Below are 21,367 nucleotides of genomic sequence, written 5' to 3' on the forward strand. Positions count from 1 at the left end.
AGTTACTGAAAGCCTATGTAAGGTTCAAAGAGGGTTTTTTTTTTTTTTCAGTTGGGAAGGAATAGGAATAGAAAATATTTAAATGTTGATGGTATGCATCCATCATAAAGGGTCAGGGAGAGAGAGAGAGAGAGAAAGATGTGGAGGGGGATTGAGAGTGAAAATAGAAGGGAGGAATTAATTGATGGTACAAATTGAGCAGAAAGGGTAGAGTTCAGAGCATAATTGGAGGGCTTTCCTTTTGCTGGGTGGAGAGACATCTCCTGTATGGAAACAGGAGGGAAGAATGGATGGATATAGACGTAGCTAATTGTACAGTTTTAGTGGAAACAAAGGTGTCTGTATCTGACACCTTTTATTTTCTCTGTGAAGTGAGACCCCAGGTGAATTGTTGGGAGGAAGGAAGTAGAGTCAGACGTAGAATTAAGATGGGTTGAAAATAGCTGCCTACAGAATGTAATGAGGTGGCCAGAAAATTTTGAGGACCTACATAAAGCTGCTAACTGGAAGCTGTTCTATTCATCCATTTGGTTATACAATTTCCCTCTAACCTTTTGACGACCAAATATAGGGGGGGAAGAGAGTGGATTGATTTTTCTGTGCTTGGGATTTTTATTTCTGGATAAGGCAGTTTATGGTTTTGGCCAAAAATCGATCACACTGAGGGACTCAAGATATTGAAATCGATTGGAAAAGAAGGTAAGGACAGTTCAAGACTGTTAAGTAGGGGAAAGTTACTATTGAACAAGAAACACAATGAGGTTGAAGAATAAATGCAGTGAGAGTAGTTGAGGAAGCATGTTGGAAGTGCACGAGTTCGAGGTGGAGAGTCGACTGATTTGGAGCTGGAGCAGATCTGACTGAGCCAAGAGCAGAATGTTATTCTGTAGGTTAAGTGGGTATGGGGTCAGAGGAGTCAAGAAGCCAGGGTGCTGGATGGCCAATCACACAAATGTCAGAGTCTTCTGGAAGGTGGCAGACATTTGGATGGAGAAAGAAACTCTGACCCAGATTTCAAAGTCAGCAATGAATGAAGGGGTGAATGAATGTGAATGGTGTGTGTGTGTGTGTGTATAAATGGTAGGAAAGTTGGTGCCAAGAACCTCAAGGAGCAGAATTTTTTTTTTTTTTTTTTTTTTTTTTTTGTGAGAGCAGAAGGGTGATGGCAACTATACCTCTGACACTGGAGTACAAAATGTGTACCTCATGATGTATTTGAATGCATTATTTTGCACGTCACAGATTGGGTGGCTTAAATAATAGAAATTGATCTGCTCACGGTTCTGGAGGCTAGAAATCTGAGATTAAGGTGGTCAGCAGGTTGAGTTTCCCTTGAGGCCTCTCTCCTTATCCCGCAGCTGACTACCTCCTCATTGTGTCCTCATGTGGCCTTTCCTCTGTGCCTGCACTTCCCTTTTGTCACTGTGCATGCAAACTTCCTCTTCGTGTAAGGACACTAGACAAGTTGGGTTAAGGACCACACTAAAGGCCTCATTTTAACTTTGTTACCTCTTCAAAGGCCTTATCTCCAAATACAGCACCATTTTGAGATACTGGGGATTAAAACTTCTAACATGTGAATTTGAGGGGACACAGTTCAGTACGTAACAATGAAGTTTCCATGGTAGTAAAACAGCATATAGCTATCCCTTGAAAGATCAAGTGATATTCTTGTAAGGAAGCCAGAATTCAGTTAAGGTCAAAGGTCAAGAGGATGAAGCTAGAGAAGAGATGGAATTCCAGAGGCCTTGGGGGGATAGTTGGGGGGTGGTGGTAATGAAGGGCTTTGTAGGATGTGAGTAGGTTCATAAAGGAAAAAAGATTGGTAATAAGGAGGAATAAATGAATGAAGTTAGCCTGGTGGGTCTACAAAGTGGGGAGGAGAAGAGATAGTTGACTTTTTGTTGAATTAGCTGACTAATGGCACTGTCAATAGTAATTTCTGATGCAGAAATAGTGAGTTTACAGTGCTTTTCACAGTATTTCTACATTTGTTTTCTGTTGCTAAGTGGATGGATTTTTTTACTTTATTCTTTTCAATAGGTTATTATTTGTATAAAGAGAAGCTATTGATTTTGGCCTACTTATTTTACAACTCACCTATTGGTTTGAATCATTTTTCAGGTATTCTCTTTGTCCAAGTCATCATTCATATCTTCCATAAATAGTGATTATTTTGTCTCTATGTCTGTCATATTATTTCTAATAAGAGTGGTGACTCTGGAGCTCCTTGTCATATATTGGTCCATGGTAAGGACTGCGGATTTTATTCTTAGAAAATATATGCAGTAGTGTGGGAACCCTGGGTGGTGCAGCGGTTTAGCGCCTGCCTTTGGCCCAGGGCGCGATCCTGGAGACCCGGGATCGAATCCCACGTCGGGCTCCCGGTGCATGGAGCCTGCTTCTCCCTCTGCCTATGTCTCTGTCTCTCTCTCTCTCTCTCTCTGTGACTATCATAAATAAATAAAAAAATTAAAAAAAAAAAGAAAATATATGCAGTAGTGTAAATAAAAATTAATGGAACTTAAACCAGAGTCAGTGGCGATGCAAATGAAAGAAAAAGAATAGCTTTCATAATCCAAAACTTGGCTTTTGACCAAATGTAGAGTCTGGGAAGAGAGAACTTCATTTAGGTGATAAACACTAGGGGGAAATGCCTCTTATGTTCACCTTTAAGTATAGGATTATTTCCTTATTGTAAACATTTGGAAGGGTAATAACTGGGCCAAAGATTATTTATCATTTTAATACTTTTACCACAAACTGCCAAGCAGTATCCAGTTATGCCAGCTCTATTACCGTAGTCCTCCACCAGCACTAGGTATCATCATTTAAAATTTTGTTAGATTCATGGCCATTCATGAATGGCCTTCCCTAACTTGAGGTTTGACAAATATGCTGTTAAGTTTTCTCCTGGTATAATTTTAATATTATAATACAAATTATTATATAATTTTAATATTTAAATACATTTAGAGTTTATCTTTGCATATAGTATGAGATATCAAAGACTTTTCCCCTGCAAAGAGTGAACTTGTTTTTAAATCTAGGTGGATAGCATTTTGAAAGCGAAAAATGTGGCCTGGGAACTCCATATGAAGGGAGTAGCATTCAACCAAAATTTCTTCATGAGAAATATTAATTCATTAGGAATAAATGTAACAAAAATATTCATTAGGAGTATCTTGCATGTAAAGTCCTCACCATGATATTTAAAGCCCTAAACCAGCAATTGAAAACTGGCAGCAAGTGAGCTGTTATAATACTAGATAATGTTTATTGAATGCTTAACTGTGTAGCAGCCCTCATGTCCACCATTTTATATATACGTATTATATACATTACCTCATTAAATCCCTGAAACAGTCCTATGAGGTAAGCATTATTATTATTATTATAATGTATAAGGAAACAAAGTGTTAAAAGGTTAAATAATGTATGCAAGTCACATAGCAAAGTCCTTGGCCACCATTCATAGGGCCTCTTGCCAACCTACATAGGGAACCGAATTCCCTAAAAATTCGGTATATTTTACCAACTCCATGTTTTGTTTTAATGTGTTTTGAGTCACACTGACAGCACTGTTAGTGGTAAAGTTAGAGACAGAAAAAAGAGTAGAAAGAAAACCAGTCAGAATTCATCCATCCATCTGTCCATCCATCCATCCATTCCTTGAACAAATAACTCCGTGCCTCCATGTTCCAGACAGAGGTATAAAGGCAGGGGATGAGGTAGGGAATAAGAAAGAGACTGAAATTATTAATCCTGTGGCCTGAATAGAGCTTACTTTCTGTGGGGAGAGGACAATAAACACAAAAATTATAACGATGTGAGGTTGAAAGTATCATGAGGAACAGTCAAGAAGGTATGGAACATGATGGGGTGGTGTGCTGTAGTCTGTCAAGGAGGCTCTAGGGCAAGCTTTTGCTTGGCCCCACATGTCTAACAGACTACAAGAGGCCCAGGGCAGTGTGTTGAGGGGGTTCTGAGAGAGGTGATGGGAGCCAGGAGCCCTGTTTTACAAGAACCTGGTGGATCTTATGAGCCTTGCTAAGGACCTGGGGTTTTATCTCAGCCTGCTTAGTAATGTAGGGGATAGAAGTGAGGACTTAGGGTAGCCTGAGTGGCTTGGCGGTTTAGCGCAGCTTTTAGTCAAAGGTGTGATCCCGGAGACCAGGGATCAAGTCCCATGTCAGGGTCCCTGCATGGAGTCTGCTTCTCCCTCTGCCTGTATCTCTCTGTCTCTCTCTCTCTGTCTGTCTCTCTCTCTCTCTCTCTCTCTCTCTCTGTGTCTCTCATGAATAAACAAATAAAAAAAAAAAAAAAAAAAAAGAAGTGAGGACTTAATGCCTGGGCAGTGACAGTGAGTAGGGCACCATTGTGGAAGTGCCTGACTTGGCAATTGAGAGTAGTTTGGAGGAGGAGTCAGTGATGCCAACATATTGAGGCACATCGAGGCTCAGTTAAGGTAACTAACTAAGAATGATGGTGTGGTGTAGAGGGGAAAAGACAATTTTGAGGAGAAGGGGATGCAGTCTGAAGGTGGGAAGTTGGAGAACAACTATTTCAGGAATGGGAAGTAGATGAGGAACGATTAGAGAGGTGGGAGGGAAAGTAGGAGAGCTGAGAGCTGGGCCAGTTCACGGGGCGTTCTTCAGGACTTTCCTCATTGAGATCTGTTGGCCTCCTGAGAATGCCCTTACATCTGTTGAGAAGCAAAAGCTGTAGCGTGGTGATAATTCAACTGCAGATGAAGTCAGATCTGGAGTCTAGTCTGTCACTTGTGAGCATTGTGAACCTGGGTAAGTCATTGACGTTCACCTTAATTTCTTTGTTTCTTTGGCTGTTTCTGTGTTTACTTGTTGTGAGCTTAAGTGAGATACTGGATGTCAACTATCCTGCTGGAACAAAATAAGCCCTTATTGAGTGGTACTGTTCTGATAATTGTTAAATACTGTACTTGGTGATTATTTGAGATAATGTATATGAAATAACTTATGATTGTGGGAAAAAAACTAGGTGTGAGTTGTTACTAATAATAAAACTGAGTTCCTAGTCTTTTCTGTACTGCTTTCTAACTGTAGTAACTCCTATACTAATTTTATAATTTTAGAGAACTATTTAGTGTCTGTTTTTATAGAGATGTGTATAAAGCAATATGATGGTATTTTTTTTGCAAAATATTTCAAATTGAAAGCTTAGATAAAGCACCAATTGAAGCTCAGAATTTAATTTTGTAGGTTTATACTAAAATTACAAAGTATACATATTTTAAATTTTGATGAACTCCTTATTTTCACCTTAAATTTCAGTAAATTAAGGAAGACTTTCTTTAAAGTTGAAGAAATAATGTTTTTGTAATGTATATAGCTCTAGAATTATAGACTCAAAAATAAACGTAGGAAAAATATGAAATGATGTCGTGGTCGTAGATGTAGATATTTAATCTTGTCAGTAGTTTCTGATTTTGTGTTCTACAAATTTGTTTCTCAAAAACAAAATTGAAATTAAATATGTGTAACTAATAGTAATTTTAATGAATATTTTAAGAAGGAAAACAGAGTGTGCTTCAGATTTCCAATGTAATATATGTGAAATATAGTTATTTCAGAGGCTCAGGTGCTAGAAGCATCTGAGCCTCTCCCTTGAGGCCATCAGGCTCTTTATCTAAAACAGAATAAGAATAAAATATAATTGAATGGGAAAAAAATCTAAGTTGGTGTTTGAAAGTCTTTAGAGAAAAAATGATTCATCCGAAACCAAAACAATATTAATACATCTGCTATTCCTTCCTTCCCCCTTTCACTTACTCTATAATTATATTTTATTTCCTATTACCCTATTTCTCATCCCTTAATGACCTCAATTTTCTGATTGGTCCTCTTTGACCTGCACAGAAGCCTGCTTAAGCATTCAATGAATTCTTTATGAAATTCTGTGGTAATTTAATCTGCTCTGCAAGGTTCTTTTGGGAGCTTTGTTCTATTCTCTAACTTGGAAAGCTGTTGCCAAATCCTGATTTTTATTTCTCCTCCTCTTAGTAGTATTTTGGGAAGAACGCAAATATTGCCCACTCTGCTTTTATAATTACTCTTGCTATAATTTTCTTTTGATGTTGGATCAGTTTTTAGAAGTACCGAATTCCAATTAAGTCATCTGACATAATTGCATTCATAGCCTGTTATCTTAATTTTTCCATTTAACATATTTTAATGATCGTCATCGAACCTTCTCTCTCTCGGATGTGTGTGGAATAGCCAAGCCTGGATAAACAGAAGCATAATAGAAAGAAGTAGGCTTTCCTGAAAGCTTTGGTCAGCCATGTTGCTTCTGGCTGTCATCATGACACCAGAAGAGAGAGGCACTGAGAAAAGAGTGAGAAGGAGTCCTTTTCCATGAGTAATGTTTGTCTGAATGTAGTGAATTTTCTGGTAATGCACATTTCTAATTATCTTTCATTAGTGCTGTTTAGCCTAAATAGAAGAAATGGAATTTTGAAGTTGCTTGATTTTGCGTTATACAGTAGAGCCACATGAAAGCAAGCACACAAGCTTTATATAGCTCCCCAAACTCCGTGTTTCCTATCAGTGAGTCCTCCAGCATTAGCGTATTAGAAACTATCTACCTCCTTATAAAAGTCTCAAAATAGAGTGTCCTAACAGGAAATATTAATAAAATTCCTGCTTCTTGTCCATTCTCCCAGGTAGTCGTGTGCTACCCTGAACACCATCTGCTCTAGGAGCCGTAAAGACACACACCTCCCCTTTTCGCCTGATCTTTTGCAATACACATTTGTTGTCTCTTTTATTTTTGAAAAAGGTAGAAAAGGAAAAAAAGACTCTCCTTTGAGTAGCTTTCTTTACCTCTGAAGAAGGATACCTCTCTGGTTTCAATGCCTTGTTCAGGAGAGGACTTTTTTTGGAATGTGTTTTACGCAGAGTGTTTGGTATATATACTCATAATCTCCTCTGCTTTCTTATTTTCTCTTCCTTTCTAGTTTCCCGCTGGTTTTCATGGTTTACACAATTGCTTTCTCACTTGAATGGTAATAGTCTTGTTGCTTGAGAATATTTCCTACCATTCCAGTGCCGTGTACACTCACCAAAGGACAGGTTTTCCATAGTAGGCAAGACAGTGCTTACCTTGTGGCCATTTCCCCTTTATGCATCAATTTCCCTTTTTGCATAACTACATTCTGAGTGATGGTGTCACCTCTCCTTTTCCTTCATGAACCATCTGCACTTGTTCAAATAATGCCCTCACTATTACCCTCTCCTCTCCTGCTCCCCTGGGGTCATCGCCTCACTCTTGTTGGCTAGGCATAACGGCTCTTGGAAACACATGTAATGATCCCAAAGACAGTTCTTTCTCACTCTCTCTTCTGAGAAGGTGACTAAATAGTTTCTTCTACAGGGGATGGAAATATTAAAGGAAATGATGTATGTGTATATGGAGAGGAGTCACCTGATGCACTCTCACGCTGTAGTAATTTTTGAGTACTGCATATGTCCTGGCTAGGGAAAGCCAGAAGGAAAAATAAATGTCCAAAATACATTAGAATAGAATCAGGAAAAATAATGAGATGATGACAGAAATTTATATTCTTGGGGGACCAAGCAACTCCTGGGCAGAAGTTCAAGACCCACTTTGGGCACAAAACCTACTTAAAAAAGGAGGGGTTCCTGGGTGGCTCAGTCAGTTAAGTATCTGACTCTTGGTTTCAGCTCAAAACATGCTCTCAGGGTTGTGAGACTGAGTCCCATATCTGGGATGCTTGAGAGTCACCCACTCCTTCTCCCTCTGCCCCTTGCCCCTCACATGCTCTCTCTTTCTCTCAGAAATAAAAAGAAGAAAGAAGAAAAATTATTCCTTTTTTCTGCATTTCAGTATATTTGAGAGAAAAGATAAGGAAATATAGAAGGAAATAGAGATAACATTGAAACAATATTGAATAGGTGTAATAAATAATTTTTTAAAGGAGCTGATAATGCATTATTTATCTTCTCACCTTTACAGTGGCTCTGGCTACACTGAATCCTCCAAAGAAATTTCTTTTGCAATTTGCCTTTAGCTAAACCGTTGGGACAGACTGAACTAAAGTAATAGGCAACTTTCAGAGGTTCATTACCTGTCAATCTTTGATATAAACCCTCGCCAATGCTAATAAAATATTACAGTTAGTCCTTTTGGAGTCATCTTTTTGTTGAGAGGACTGATTTTGTCATGCAAGATTAATATAGCATGAGTGATATTAGTTTAATACTGAAATATCTGTTTCTATCGGAACCATTTTGCCTTTTACAGTGTCTAAATTATTTATGAGTATGTGCAAATTTTCCATGATACAAGTCCTATACTATGTAATATTAACTTTAATTTATTTTTTGGTTGTTTGTTTGTTTGTTTATTTATTTATTTATTTTGGTGTCTTCCTCTCTCTTTGCTAGCTTTTACTTTTCCCTCTTTGACATTTGACTTTATTGTTTGAGTACTTAATTTCAAAAGCTGATCTTAAATTCTGACCATTTTAATTTGGTAAATGGATAGATCTTTGCATTGCTTTCTCACTGTCCAAGTTTGAAGAATTTGGTTTATATAAGCCAAAGTTGCCTGGATGTCTCTAATCCTATTCGATAAGCAAAGTATGTTTTATTTAATTATAGCACCTTGGAAACTAAGTATTTCTCAACATTCAGTCTTTTACATGATATTTTTAAAGCCCTGTTATAGGTATGTGTGTTAATAATACTAACAGTGATTTATTTAAATTTGATTCCTTTGCATGGGTAATAGTGTTTTTTTTAAATATTTTATTTATTTATTCATGAGAGACACAGAGAGAGAGAGGCAGAGGAAAAAGTAGGCTCCCTGCAGAAAGCCCGGTGCAGGAGTCGATCCCAGGCCCCTGGGATCACTCCCTGAGCCAAAGGCAGACGCTCAACCACTGAGCCACCCAGGTGCACCAATATTTAGTGTTTTAAATATTAAGGAAGAGATACAAAGCCTGTTGAATATATTGGATGGGATCTTTCATTCTTTTATTTCTATAAAACATAGGATCGTGAGGAAATACAAAAGAAGGGATGGTTCCTTGTCTGTAAAGATTAAATAAAGTGCAGGGGAAAATAATGCTCTCACCAGTGATTTATGAAAGCATATCTATTGTGAAAAGCATATCTGAATTTTGTTGTTGTTATTGTTGTTGTTGTTGACTACCATTCAGACACAAGTATGAAGGGGTGGGGCTCCTGGGGTGGCTTAGTCAGTTAAGCATCTGACTCTTGATTTTGGCTCAGGTCATGATGACCTCAGGCTCATGAGATGGATCCCCTCGCATTGGGCACTGTACTGGGCATGAATTCTGCTTAAGAGTCTCTCTTCCCCTTCTTCCGCCCCTCCACTGATGCTTGTGCACGCACACACGTGTGCTCTCTCTCTCTCAAAAATAAAAAAGAAATATGAAGGGACAATTTATTTATGTATTATCTTGTTAGTCTATATGAATGTTAATGTTATTTGCATTTAAGATGACAATATTGACAAATGTGCCCATCAATTTGAAGTTTCTGAAAAAGGCCAATGTGATTTCTAATCTTTTGCTGGTGCTAAATGCTGGTAATTTGCTCTATACACATTTTGTAGGGTTTATTGCTCCTGTGATGCAGAACCCTCATTTTACAGATGAGAAAATTGAGACTCAGATAAGGGACAGTATACCATATTGATTAAAAGTCTGAACTCAGAAAGCAAGACTATCTGGCTTCAAATCCTGGCATTGCTACTTACCATTTGAGTGACTTTGGTTAACCAAGTGGATTTATTGGTAGAGTTAGAGTAAATATATGTAGAGTATTTTGAAACATTGCCTGGCATATGATAAGCTCCATATAAGTATCAGCTATTACTACTATAATTATTATTGATATATGATCATATAAATTAACCACATCAATCCTGGATCAGAGTTTTTATCTCTTATCCATATGCTATTGCATGACACATGTTGCCATTCTAGTATGCTGTGTTGTAATGTACTCTGCCTCTCTGAAATTCAAAGGCATATGTGGAAAAGTGGGGCATGTGTGAATTTTAGACCTTCCCTTGGTACAGCAGAGGGGGGTAGCATGTCATCTGGTAATTGGTACAGAAGAAACGAAGTGCAAAACTAAAGAAATGTAGTTAGTATTTATTAGTGTGTATGTGTGTGTGTGTGTGTGTGTGTATAGTGTGCATGTGTGTATATATTTGATGTTTGTTTGTCCCTTTTCCAAACCTCTTGTCATCCACCATTCTGGTCTCTTTTTCTTAGCATTTGAATCTTGCATTTTTATCTGTATAGCTGCCTCTTCTAATAAGTGTTGTCACAAGTTTTCTTTTTTTACTAGTTTATGCCATGTAGTTCAATACCATGCCATATACTTTTGGGTTTAGCTGTGTGTGTCTTTGACTACAAGTTATGGAAAACCTTGATGCAAATCGGGGGGAAAAAGAGACAATTTATGGAATTATGCAAGAAACAGTTCACAGACAGGGCAACTCAGGAAAGTTATGCCAGTGTCCTATTTTTTGCTTCTTGTTTTGCACCTTCCTTCGTATATTGGCTTTATCTTCAGGAGCATAGGAAGACAATCATAACAATTCCAGGAATTACATCTAGATAAAGTGCATCCAGAGGAATAAAGGAAACATCAGCTTTCTGTATCTATCTATCATTCTTAAAGGCAAGAAAATCTTTCCCAGAAGTCTTTTCATAGGTTTCCTCTTATTTCTTATTGATCAGAATTGGGTCACATGCCCATTAATCAAGTAATCACTGGTAAAGCAAATTGAATTACCATGTCTGGTCTAGAATAATAATTTGGATAGAATAGAAATTGGAAAACTTTTGGAACAGACAATAACTATTTTGGTTTTACAGGTGACATGTTCTCTTTTGCAGCTACTAAACTCTGTCTTTGCATATAAATTTTACATATAAATAATATGTAAACAAACAAGCATGGCTATTTTGCAATAAAACCGTATACATTGACATTGAAACTGGAATTTCGTATAATTTTCACATCATAAAATATTACTCTTTTTTTTTATTTTGCACCCAGCCATTTAGGGATGTGAAAACTATTCTAAGTTCTATGCTGTACAAAAGGGAGTAGCAGATGGGTCATAGTTTATCAACCCTAGTCAATTCTCAGGACTAATACAAGCTGTTTTGACCAAAGAAATTCTAATCTTGATGTTTGTACATGCTCTAGGAGCTTCATATTTCATGCTATTGGGATATATAAAGAATATTGATTTTTCTTTTCTGAAACCACCTTTGGAAAAAAAAAAATCCACGAACCTTTGTTTTTATTTTTTATCTTGTGCTTTGAGTTTGTCATTAAGGATACACACACAGACACACACACACACACACCATTGCAGATTGTATAAAGACAATATAGGAAAGTATAAGGTGATGTGAGAGGCAAATCTTGGGACTTAACTTATGCTGGAATTTGAAAAGTCCTTCTCTAGAAAAGTGCCATTTAAGATCAGAAGGATGAGTATGCCAAATGTGTGGTGTGGGCGGGATGGTGGGACGTTGCGGGGAGGACATTCTAGAGAGAGGAAATAGCAAGTATTAAGGACTCTAAGCCAGAACAAGCTCAGACTTTAAATGCCAGTGTTTCTGAATTATGGTAGCTAATGAGTGGGAGAGAGTTAGGAGATGGCATTTTTCTATTCACTGAACAAACTCTTAAGTTCCAGGTACTTGGCTAGATGCTTGAGATATGAACACAATAATACAGTGTTTCTCAATGACTTTACAGTTCAAATGAGGAGTGATTACAATATAATGTGCTGGATGCCATCTTAGAGATAGGTAGAAAGTGCTGTGGATCCAAAGAGAATTCTCATTTGAGTGATACAGGGAACACTCCCAAAGGAAATTATATTTGACTAAATTGGAACTTTGTTTGCTATGAGATCTTCCTTCATAGTAGCAGCTGGTTCCTATGACTTCATTATTGAGTTCCTCAGCAGTTGGTCCATATTTTTATCTTGTTAATTTGTAGTTGGTCACATATTTCTTTGGAGCCATCTTTTTGTCCTTTTTGTCCTCATTTGTATCTGGGTTTTAATTAGATTGTTCGGGCCTGGAGAGCAAGAATTCTCTTTTGGTTGAATACTGAGGGAAGGTATGCAGAGTTGGAGAGGAAGACTTAGTTTAATAATTAAATGACAATATAGAATTAATGAAGAGCAAAACCCATGTTTAAGAACCAGGGTGAGAATGGAAGAAAGATTCTCTGTGGGCATTGGTGCATTTAATGATGCTGGTTGATCACAATTGTTTTGCAGCCAGGTGACGGTGCTCTAAGGGCCTTGATTCATGTATTTCTCATGGAGGTAGGTTACAGAGCAGTAGGAACTATGCGCCAAAGAAAGTTCATGGAAAAAAAGGTGATTAGGATTAAAATAAAAATAACAGTAGTCTTAGAGATGTCTTCCATGAAAAATCGGAAAGGAATATGGAAGGAGTGGTCAAGCAAATACTGAGTCTGTCTATTAAAGAGACATGATTTTATCAACAGAACAAACAGATGTTTTGTTTTTATAACTGATTATTGATTGTGAACTAAATAGGCACTTGCTGACACTATTTGTTCTAATTATTAGAATGGCCCAGACTGCTGTATTCTGAGCAGTTATGCAAGACCAAGAAAACAGCAGCTATACGTGGGAGACATAGACTAATATAAGATATTAAAAGAATGGGTATGCTTTATGTTAGACAAAGCAACTGAACTCTGAAATATTAGAAAATAATTTTAGTACAGCATGGGTATTTTAGAATTTTCAAGTATATTTATAGAATAAAAATATTGTTAGCTCTAAATATTTTTATAAAAGTCTGAATAACTAAAATATAATTCTATGATTTTAGGTAATTCATTACAACATTAAAAATAAAGCATGACAGTAAATCTGATCAATGGCTATAGAGGTATATAGAATATATTATGATGGTAATTTATGATAGTAATTTCAGTGTATGAATTGATCAAGTAAATTAGAGAAATATTTTTATTACTTTTAATAAATATTAATTTTATGCTTGAATAGATAAATTTAAAGTCAGTACTAAGTTATATATCATTTTTCTCTTAAAACTTCGTTGGGGGAGCATTTGGGTGGCTCATTCGGTTGGGTGTTTGATTCTTCATTTCAGCTCAGGTCATGATCTCTGGGTCCTGGAATTGAGTCTGGCATCAGGCTCCACACTCAGTACACAGTCTATTTGGGATTTTCCCTCTTCCTCTCCTTCTGCCCCTTGCACTCTAAATAAATAAATAAACAAATAAATAAATAAATCTTTAAAAAAACTTTGTGGGAGACTAACTATAAATCATTTGTTAATTCTATAACTAATTTTATATAAAATTGTTACATTTAAATAAGCTTTGCAAACTATTAACAATAAGAATAATTAATTTCAAAGTTTAAATTATCTGACGGCAATTAGCCTGGATTAATTTCCAATAGTAGAAATTTGAAGGTAACTTTTTTCTGATCCCTCTTTGGCTACTACTAAATTTGTCAGAGCCACATTCCAGCAAAGACTGACTTAATTAAGAAAATATCTATGTAAAATGTTGACATTTACTGTTGATTGTCGTCACCTTTTTTTAAAAATAAGGCTGACCCTAGTATATATGTTTGATATTCAGCACTATTAAGTCTAGTATGTACTTTACACTTTAGAGGTCTCGAATCTTAGCTTTTGTCTTATAATTCCTAGACAGTGTAGCTTCCTCTATAGGAATCAAGATTTTCTTTGTTTAGCAACCTTTAATAGAATTGCCTGCTTCTATTTCTTTGTTTGCTGGTTTGTTTGGATTGAGTGCTTGTTTATAATTTAGTTGACTTAAATTTTGGTATTGAGTAGTTTGAATTTTAGAGATTCTTCGTTTTGTCAGCAGTTTATATTCCTGTTTTCAATCAATTAAAAAGATGAAAGCGGTGAATGAAATTTCCTATTTTGGGTAAAGGAAGACTAAGTTATTTGAATCAACCATTTCTGGAAGCAACTAAGAAAAGAGGATACAAATATTTAAAAATAATAATAATAATAATAATAAAGACACTTAAAAGTTGAAAAAATAGCAAGAGATTACCAAATAAAAATGAAAAGAAACTCACAAAAGAGAGCACAGTGGGGCAAACAATCAGTGAAGCTGCTTTTGCTGTGAGAGGCTGTTTGTTCTCAGAAATTTTGAGCTTTCCTTTTTATGGCCTTTTAGGGCAAGGGGGACAGACTTAAAAGCCCAGCAAATATAGAAGGTGCAAGTATATAGGAAACCCAATAAACTGCCATTCTAAATGGTTGTACCTTTGGGACATGAAACCTGAGTTGTTCAGGGATGGTTGTTTAGGGGCCTCAGGCCTTGGATTTAGTTTAAGGTCATATTATGCACTTGGTAAAAGAAAAATGATCCTCCTTTCTGGAATAATCTACCTTTATCCTAGACTTCAAGTTATTCTTAGAAATATTTTTTCAAGTACAACTAAACACCTAAGAAAACAAAACACTAAGAATAAGAACTTGAAGAAATGATAACAAAAACAGACTGCAAAGATGTCCGATTAGAATTAACCAGCATTTAATGTAGTCCAATTATGCATAATATGTTTAAAGGTAAATCTGGGTTTATCTTCAGGGAACAGGAAAACAAGATAGCTGATTTGAAAAGAAACAGAAACTCCAAAAATGAAAAATATAACTGAGAAAAAAATGCAGTCTCAGAAAATGGATTTATGAGGTGCCTCAGTGGCTCAGCGGTCGAGCGTCTGCCTTTGGCCAGGGCGTGATCCTGGGGTCCCAAGATCGAGTCCCATATCGGGCTCCCTGCATGGAGCCTGCTTCTCTCTCTCTCTCTGTGTCTCTCATGAATAAATAAATAAAATCTTTTAAAAAAAAGAAAAAGAAAATGGATTTAACAACAGAGTAGACAGAAATATGTGGCATTAGTGAGCTGGAAAATACATCATAAATTATCTTAAAGCCAGAACAAAAGATTTTGAAAGATGCAATATACTGAAGAGAAGGAAGAAGACAGGGAGAAAGTAGGAGAGTGTTCATATACATTTCATATGAGTTCCAAGAATAGAAGGGAGGAAAAATGGCTGAGAATTTTCTGGAACTGATAAAAGATACCATTCTGCAGATTCAAATGCCCCAACGAATCACATGAAAAGTAAATAAAGGTAAATCCTTATCTAGACACAATATAGTGAAACTTCAGAAAACTGAAGACAAAGATAAATTCTAAAAAGGAGACGATATTACATTCAAGGGAATGATGAATAAACTGATCACAGTTTTTTTAAGACTACTTTTTTTAGAGCAGTCTGAAGTTCACAACCAAATTGAGAAGAAGGTACAGAGATTTCCCCATATACTCCACACCTCCACACATGCAGAGCTTCCCCCATTATCAATATCACCCATCCCCATGGTACATTTGTTACCAAGAATAAACCTACATTGACACATCATAATCACTCAAAGTCCATGGTTTACCTTAGGGTGCACTGTTAATGTTGTACAGTTTGTGGATTTGGGCAATGTTTGATGACATTATATTCATCATTATCATACAGAGTATTTTCAATGCCCTAAACATCTTTTGTGCTTTCCCTATTCATTCATCTCCCTAGGCCTCTGGCAGTCACTGATCTTTTCTATTGTCTCCATTGTTTTGCCTTTTTCTGAATGTAAGATGTTTGAAATCATACAGTATGTAGCCTTTTCCGAATGGCTTGTTTCACATAGCGATATGCATTTAAGGTTTCTTTACATCTTTTCATGGCTTGATACCTCATTTCTTTATTTTTTAAAAACATCTATTTATTTATTAGAGAGAGAGAGAGAGAGAGAGAGAGAGAGACAGAGATCATGCATGTGTTGGGGGGAGGGGCAGAGGGAGAGAATCTTCAGGCAGACGCCCTGCTGACCACAGAGCCCAACATGGGACTCACTTCCATGACCCATAAGATTATGACCTGAGCCAAAGCAAGATTATGACCAGAGCCAAAGCCAAGAGTCAGACACTCAATCAGCTGAGCCACCCGGATGTCCCAATAATCCATTTCTTTTAGCTTGGACAGTATTCCATTGTCCGGATATACCATAGTTTATCCATTCACTTACTGAAAGATGATATCTCCGTTGCTTCCAAGTTTCGGTAGTTATGAATAAAGCTGCTAAAATCTGTGCTTGGGTTTTTGTGTGGACATAAATTTTCAACTACTTAGGTAAATACCAAGGAGAGTACTTGCTGGATCCTGTGGTAAGAGTATGTTTAGTTTTGTAAGAAACTGCTGAACTGTCTTCCAAAGTGGCTGCAACGTTTTGATTTCCTGCCATCAACGTATGAAACTTCTGGTTGCTTAACACCTTTGCCAACATTTGGTGTTACTAGTGTTCTGGACTAATGGGCCATTCTCACAGGTGTGTAGTGTTATCTCATTGTTTTAATTTGCATTTCTCTGATGACATATGATGTGGTGCATCTTTTCATATGTTTATTTGACATCTGCATCTTTTCTTTGGCCCATTTTAAAATCAGATTGTTTTCCTATAGTTGAGTTTTAAGAGTTCTTTTTTTATTTTGGATAACAGCCCTTTATCAGATGTGTCTGTGGCTTGTCTTCTAAGACTCTTGATATTATCTTTTGTGGAGAAGTTTTAAATTTTAGTGAAGTCCTGCTATCAATTATACCTTTTGTGGATCTTGCCTTTGGTGTTGTATTCATAGTATTTTACTTAAGAATTTATAGAATTAAAAAAATAGAATAATAACATTATAGTATCAGGGGCAAAATGTGTTAAATGTGTTAAAATGTGTTACTGAATGAGTGTAGGAGAAAATGCAATGATGAAAAAATATTCAATCCAAGATAAGTTATAAAAGGGAGAGAAAAAGAAAGCACAGGCAGGAAAAGAGAAAGCTCAAAATAAGGTAAGTAGGTTAAAAAATTAAACATATAAGCTATTACACTAAATGTAAATGGGCTAAACAATTCATTTTAGAAGATAAATATATTGAGGCTGAATTAGTGAAATCCTGCTTTATACTATTTAAAAGGTGCATATCTAAAGCATAAGAATACAGAGAGAGATTAAAAGTGAAAGGATAGTAAAAGTCCATAGAAACAAAAGCTGGTTTCTCCTGATTAATATCAGACAAAGTAGACTTCAAGGCAAAAAGTATTACTAGAGTTACTTCATTTTTTTAAAAAAGATTTTCATTTATTTATTCATGAGACACACACACACACACACACACACACACAGAGGCAGAGACACAGGCAGAGGGAGAAGCAGGCTCCATGCAGGGAGCCTGATGTGGGCTTCGATCCCAGGTCTCCAGGATCATGCCCTGGGCTGACGGCAGTGCTAAACCGCTGAGCCACCCGGGCTGCCCCTAGAGTTACTTCATAATGATAAATTTTCAAATCCCAAGGAAGACATAGCAATTTAAATTTGTATATCCCTAATAGAGCCTTAACATTTATGATACATAATTTACAGAACTACAAGGAACACTAGATGACTCCATAGTCAAAGTGAAGTTGCAGTAAATGACGATACAAATACACGCAAAAATCATTAAGGATACTGAGCACTTGAATATAATGAACAATCCAGGCCTTTTAAATAAATACAGACTATTATGTTCCCAAAGTAGAGTTGACATAATCCTTTAAGAACTAATACAACATTTAAAATATTGAATATATTGGATGATGAAGCTCATCTCAACAAATTTCGAAGAACTGAAATTATTCAGGATATACTGACCACAACACAAACATCTAGAATTCAGTAATAATAGATCAGTAGAAAATTCCACGCTGGAATTCATTCAGTTTCTCAAATAAGCCAAGTTAATTTCCACCTTTGCGTGGAATTTTTTTTTTTCTGTCATTCCTCCCCATATTAGCTCCTCTCAGCCTTTGGTCTCAGCTAAAATTTCATATCCTCCCAGAGGTATTCTCTGATTAATCTAAAATGGCCTCCTAGTTATTAAGTACCTCAGACTCTTGATTGTTTTCTTCACTTAGTGTTAACCTGTGCTTATTTTTTATTTGCCTAGTTAGTTGTCCTTGAATCTACCTCTATATTCCAGAATCTGTGAGGGCAAGGTCTATGTCTGTTCACTGATGGGTTCCAAGGTGCTTAGCACTGTCTGGCATATAGTAGCTACTCAAGAGGTATTTCTTGAGTGAGAGAATGAGAACGAACATTTCCATAATTTACTTCTTAATGGTGTGAGGAGGAATACAGCAATAAACATGATAGCATCTTTGAAGTCATGAAATATTATAGGAAACCTTTTCACTTCTTAATTCCAGAGGCTTTTCTGAGGACTGTAATCAAATTTTGACATACTGTTATGAGAAGTGTTAAATTTGGGGGTAATTTAATTCTTATTTCCAGACTTAATGTGGTTAGCATTTTACCCTCAATGTTTCATTTACCATAGCTGTAGAAAAATTTACTTAATTAGCCCCCTAAGGGGGACAATTGTCTGAAAATAGGAAAAAGTGATGTATTTCAACAAATATTTTGTTCCAAGATACAAGCACAGCTGTGTTTAATTAGACTCAATTTCTAGTCTGACAGTGCACTCGAATTCTTTCTTCCTTTCAGTCTCTGTCATCCCCACCCTCTTCTTCATCCTCTTCCTTGTCCTCCACTTCCATGACTTTTATTACTTTTTTTAAAATTATGAACATAAGTAAATTATTTAAAAGTTAAGAAAAACCACTGGAAATAGAGCTGTAGGTTTATGATGTTATCCTTAATTATAGTGTAAGAATAAAATAGTTTTGGCCAGATTCTTAAAGTAACATCCTGTGAGTCATTCTCTGATTTTGTCCAAGATGGAGATTTATATTAAAAGCTCACTGACTTGACTGGTTGGATTAATCTACACAGTGATCTGCAGTACCGGCCATACTTTGAAATCGCCTGGATGCTCTTAAAAACTGCTGATGCCCAGGCCCCCTCTCCTAAAGATTCTGATTTAATTGGTCTGAGTTCCACATGTTGGTATTTTCAATAATCTTAGGTGATTCTTACATGCAAGCAGGATTAATAATCAGTAACCTACAACTTTGCTATTCAAAGTGTGATCACTGGACCAGCGGCATCTGTATCACCGGGAGGCTGGGTACACATGCAGAATCTCAGATCTACCCAGTCAGGATTCTCATTTAAATAGGATCTCTAGGTGAATTGAGAAGCACTCATCTACAATTTCCATTGACTCTGTTAAAAATTTTTTTGAAAGGAGTCAACTGAACTTGAGGCTAAGCCAGTATACTTATGCTCCCAGAACATGGTTTTCATGCTAACCAAGAGATAGGCATTGCTCCCAAACCTGTTTATGTCTGTTGTATTTGTCTTCCAATTGTAATGTTATTGAATTGCCTTAAATACTTCTACATGTATAATATGTAAACCAGTGAAATATGAATGTGAAAAGAAGTACTTTAAAAAAAAAAAAACTTAGGGCAGCCCTGGTGGCTCAGCGGTTTAGCGCTGCCTACAGCCCAGGGCATGATCCTGGAGACCCGGGTGGAGTCCCACGTCAGGCTCCCTGCATGGAGCCTGCTCCTCCCTCTGCCTGTGTCTCTGCCTCTCTCTCCTCTCTGTGTATTCTCATGAATAAATAAATAAAAATCTTTTAAAAAATACTTAAAAAAAACAGTGGTAAGCTCAAACTGCTAAAAAATATACTCTTGGTTTGGGTGTCAATAAGAGAACTTAAAATGTTATGGAATAGTATTAGAATGATCCCTCTTTTATTGCTTGGCAAGTTTCTACCCTAGTTCTCTTTAAAAAATTAGAAATTATAGGCAACACTATGTTTTATTTATGTAGCCAAGTATGCAATGAAGTACAATCAACGAATCCGTAGTAAAGAAAAGTGGTGTACTTCAAAACCTTGTTGAATAGTGTGGATTTGTGTTTTAAATTAAAATGTTTTTTAAAAAGATTTTATTTAAGAGAGAGAGTGAATGAGAGACAGTACAAATTGGGGAAGGGAGAAAGAGAAGCAGACTCCTCCCTGAGCTGGGAACCCAAAGCGGGTTCCATCCTAGGATTCTGGGATCGTGACCCGAGCTGAAGGCAGGTGCTTAACCAACTGAGCCACCCAGGTGTCCCGAAACTGAAATGTTTAAAGTACATATTTATTGTTGTCTACGATTTCTCACTTTAACTGATTTTTTTTAAATGGACCAAATAACTATCCAAATAACACAGATTAAAGAGGCTTCTACTGAATATCTATGTGACTGTCCATTTAAATGCTAATTGTACTTTTCTCTTTCCCAGTTCTTTTTTCTCTGCATAGCAAAATAGTTTTCAAGCTTAGCTGTGCCTGGACAGCTTTAAAAAAAAATAGAGACCCAGATCCTACACTTATAGATTCTTTTTAATTATCTGATGTGCAGTTGGGGCATAGAGTTTCAATGCTCTTCAAGTGATTTTAATATGCATCCACAGTTGAGAACTGTTGGCCTAGCAGGTTGGGAGCAAATAAATTGGTTATAAAATCAATTCATAATAAATCAGTTCCAGCTTATATAGCTATCCTGAGTAGATGCCAATTAGGATCCAGGTACTAAGTATATCGTTATGAGTATTATTCTGTTTTATTCTCTGAATATATTATGAGTACTCTTCCTCCAACTTAAATCGTATTAAAGCATTTCAGTCCTCATTTTCAGATGCTCCTCTTCTGTGCAGCATTTCCAGTTCCGCTCTTGTAAGACATTGTTCTTCTTTCCATCCCCGTACCACCTGTGACGTGTATGTCACCACCTGTGACTTGTGCACATGGTTATCTGTTTTCCATGCTGGGCTGACTGCTCCTTGGAGGCAGGAAGGCACCTGCTTGGTATAGTGCGGGTCAGACATTAGGTTATCCTAAATGCTCCCCTTTTCCTCTGGGTGTTGCCAATCTTTGTGCAAAACTCTTTGTGAAATAATTTTGTTTCTCTTATTTAAACTTTCATTGCTTTCTGCTTTCCTCTCTCCCAGTTCCATCTCAAGGACGCTTTTAAATGTTGCTGTCCCCTGCTCCCTCCTCTCTCCTCAGTGTACTGCCCCTTCTGTATGTCTGGCTCCCTTTGACCTTGAGCTTCTTCTACTCCTGTGGCTTATATTCTTTGCATTATAGAAGGAGTGAGTTATTAATAAATCTCTCCAAAAACTGCATTTGAAATATGGCCTCATAAGGGCACTACCTTCTCCCAACACTTTCTTTCCTTCTTTGTGTTGTGTGTACACAGAGGTTGTGTT

General features: G+C 36.8%; 1 protein-coding gene across 3 annotated transcripts in view; it reads left to right on the plus strand.

Moving 5' to 3' along the window:
* The window catches only part of NELL2 (neural EGFL like 2), a 319,702-nt gene that overhangs the window by 107,009 nt on the left and 191,326 nt on the right, over nt 1–21,367 (plus strand). The gene's annotated exons all lie outside the window — the stretch shown is intronic.

This window comes from Canis aureus, chromosome 25, assembly GCF_053574225.1.
Source record: "Canis aureus isolate CA01 chromosome 25, VMU_Caureus_v.1.0, whole genome shotgun sequence".
NCBI classification, from domain to species: domain Eukaryota; kingdom Metazoa; phylum Chordata; class Mammalia; order Carnivora; family Canidae; genus Canis; species Canis aureus.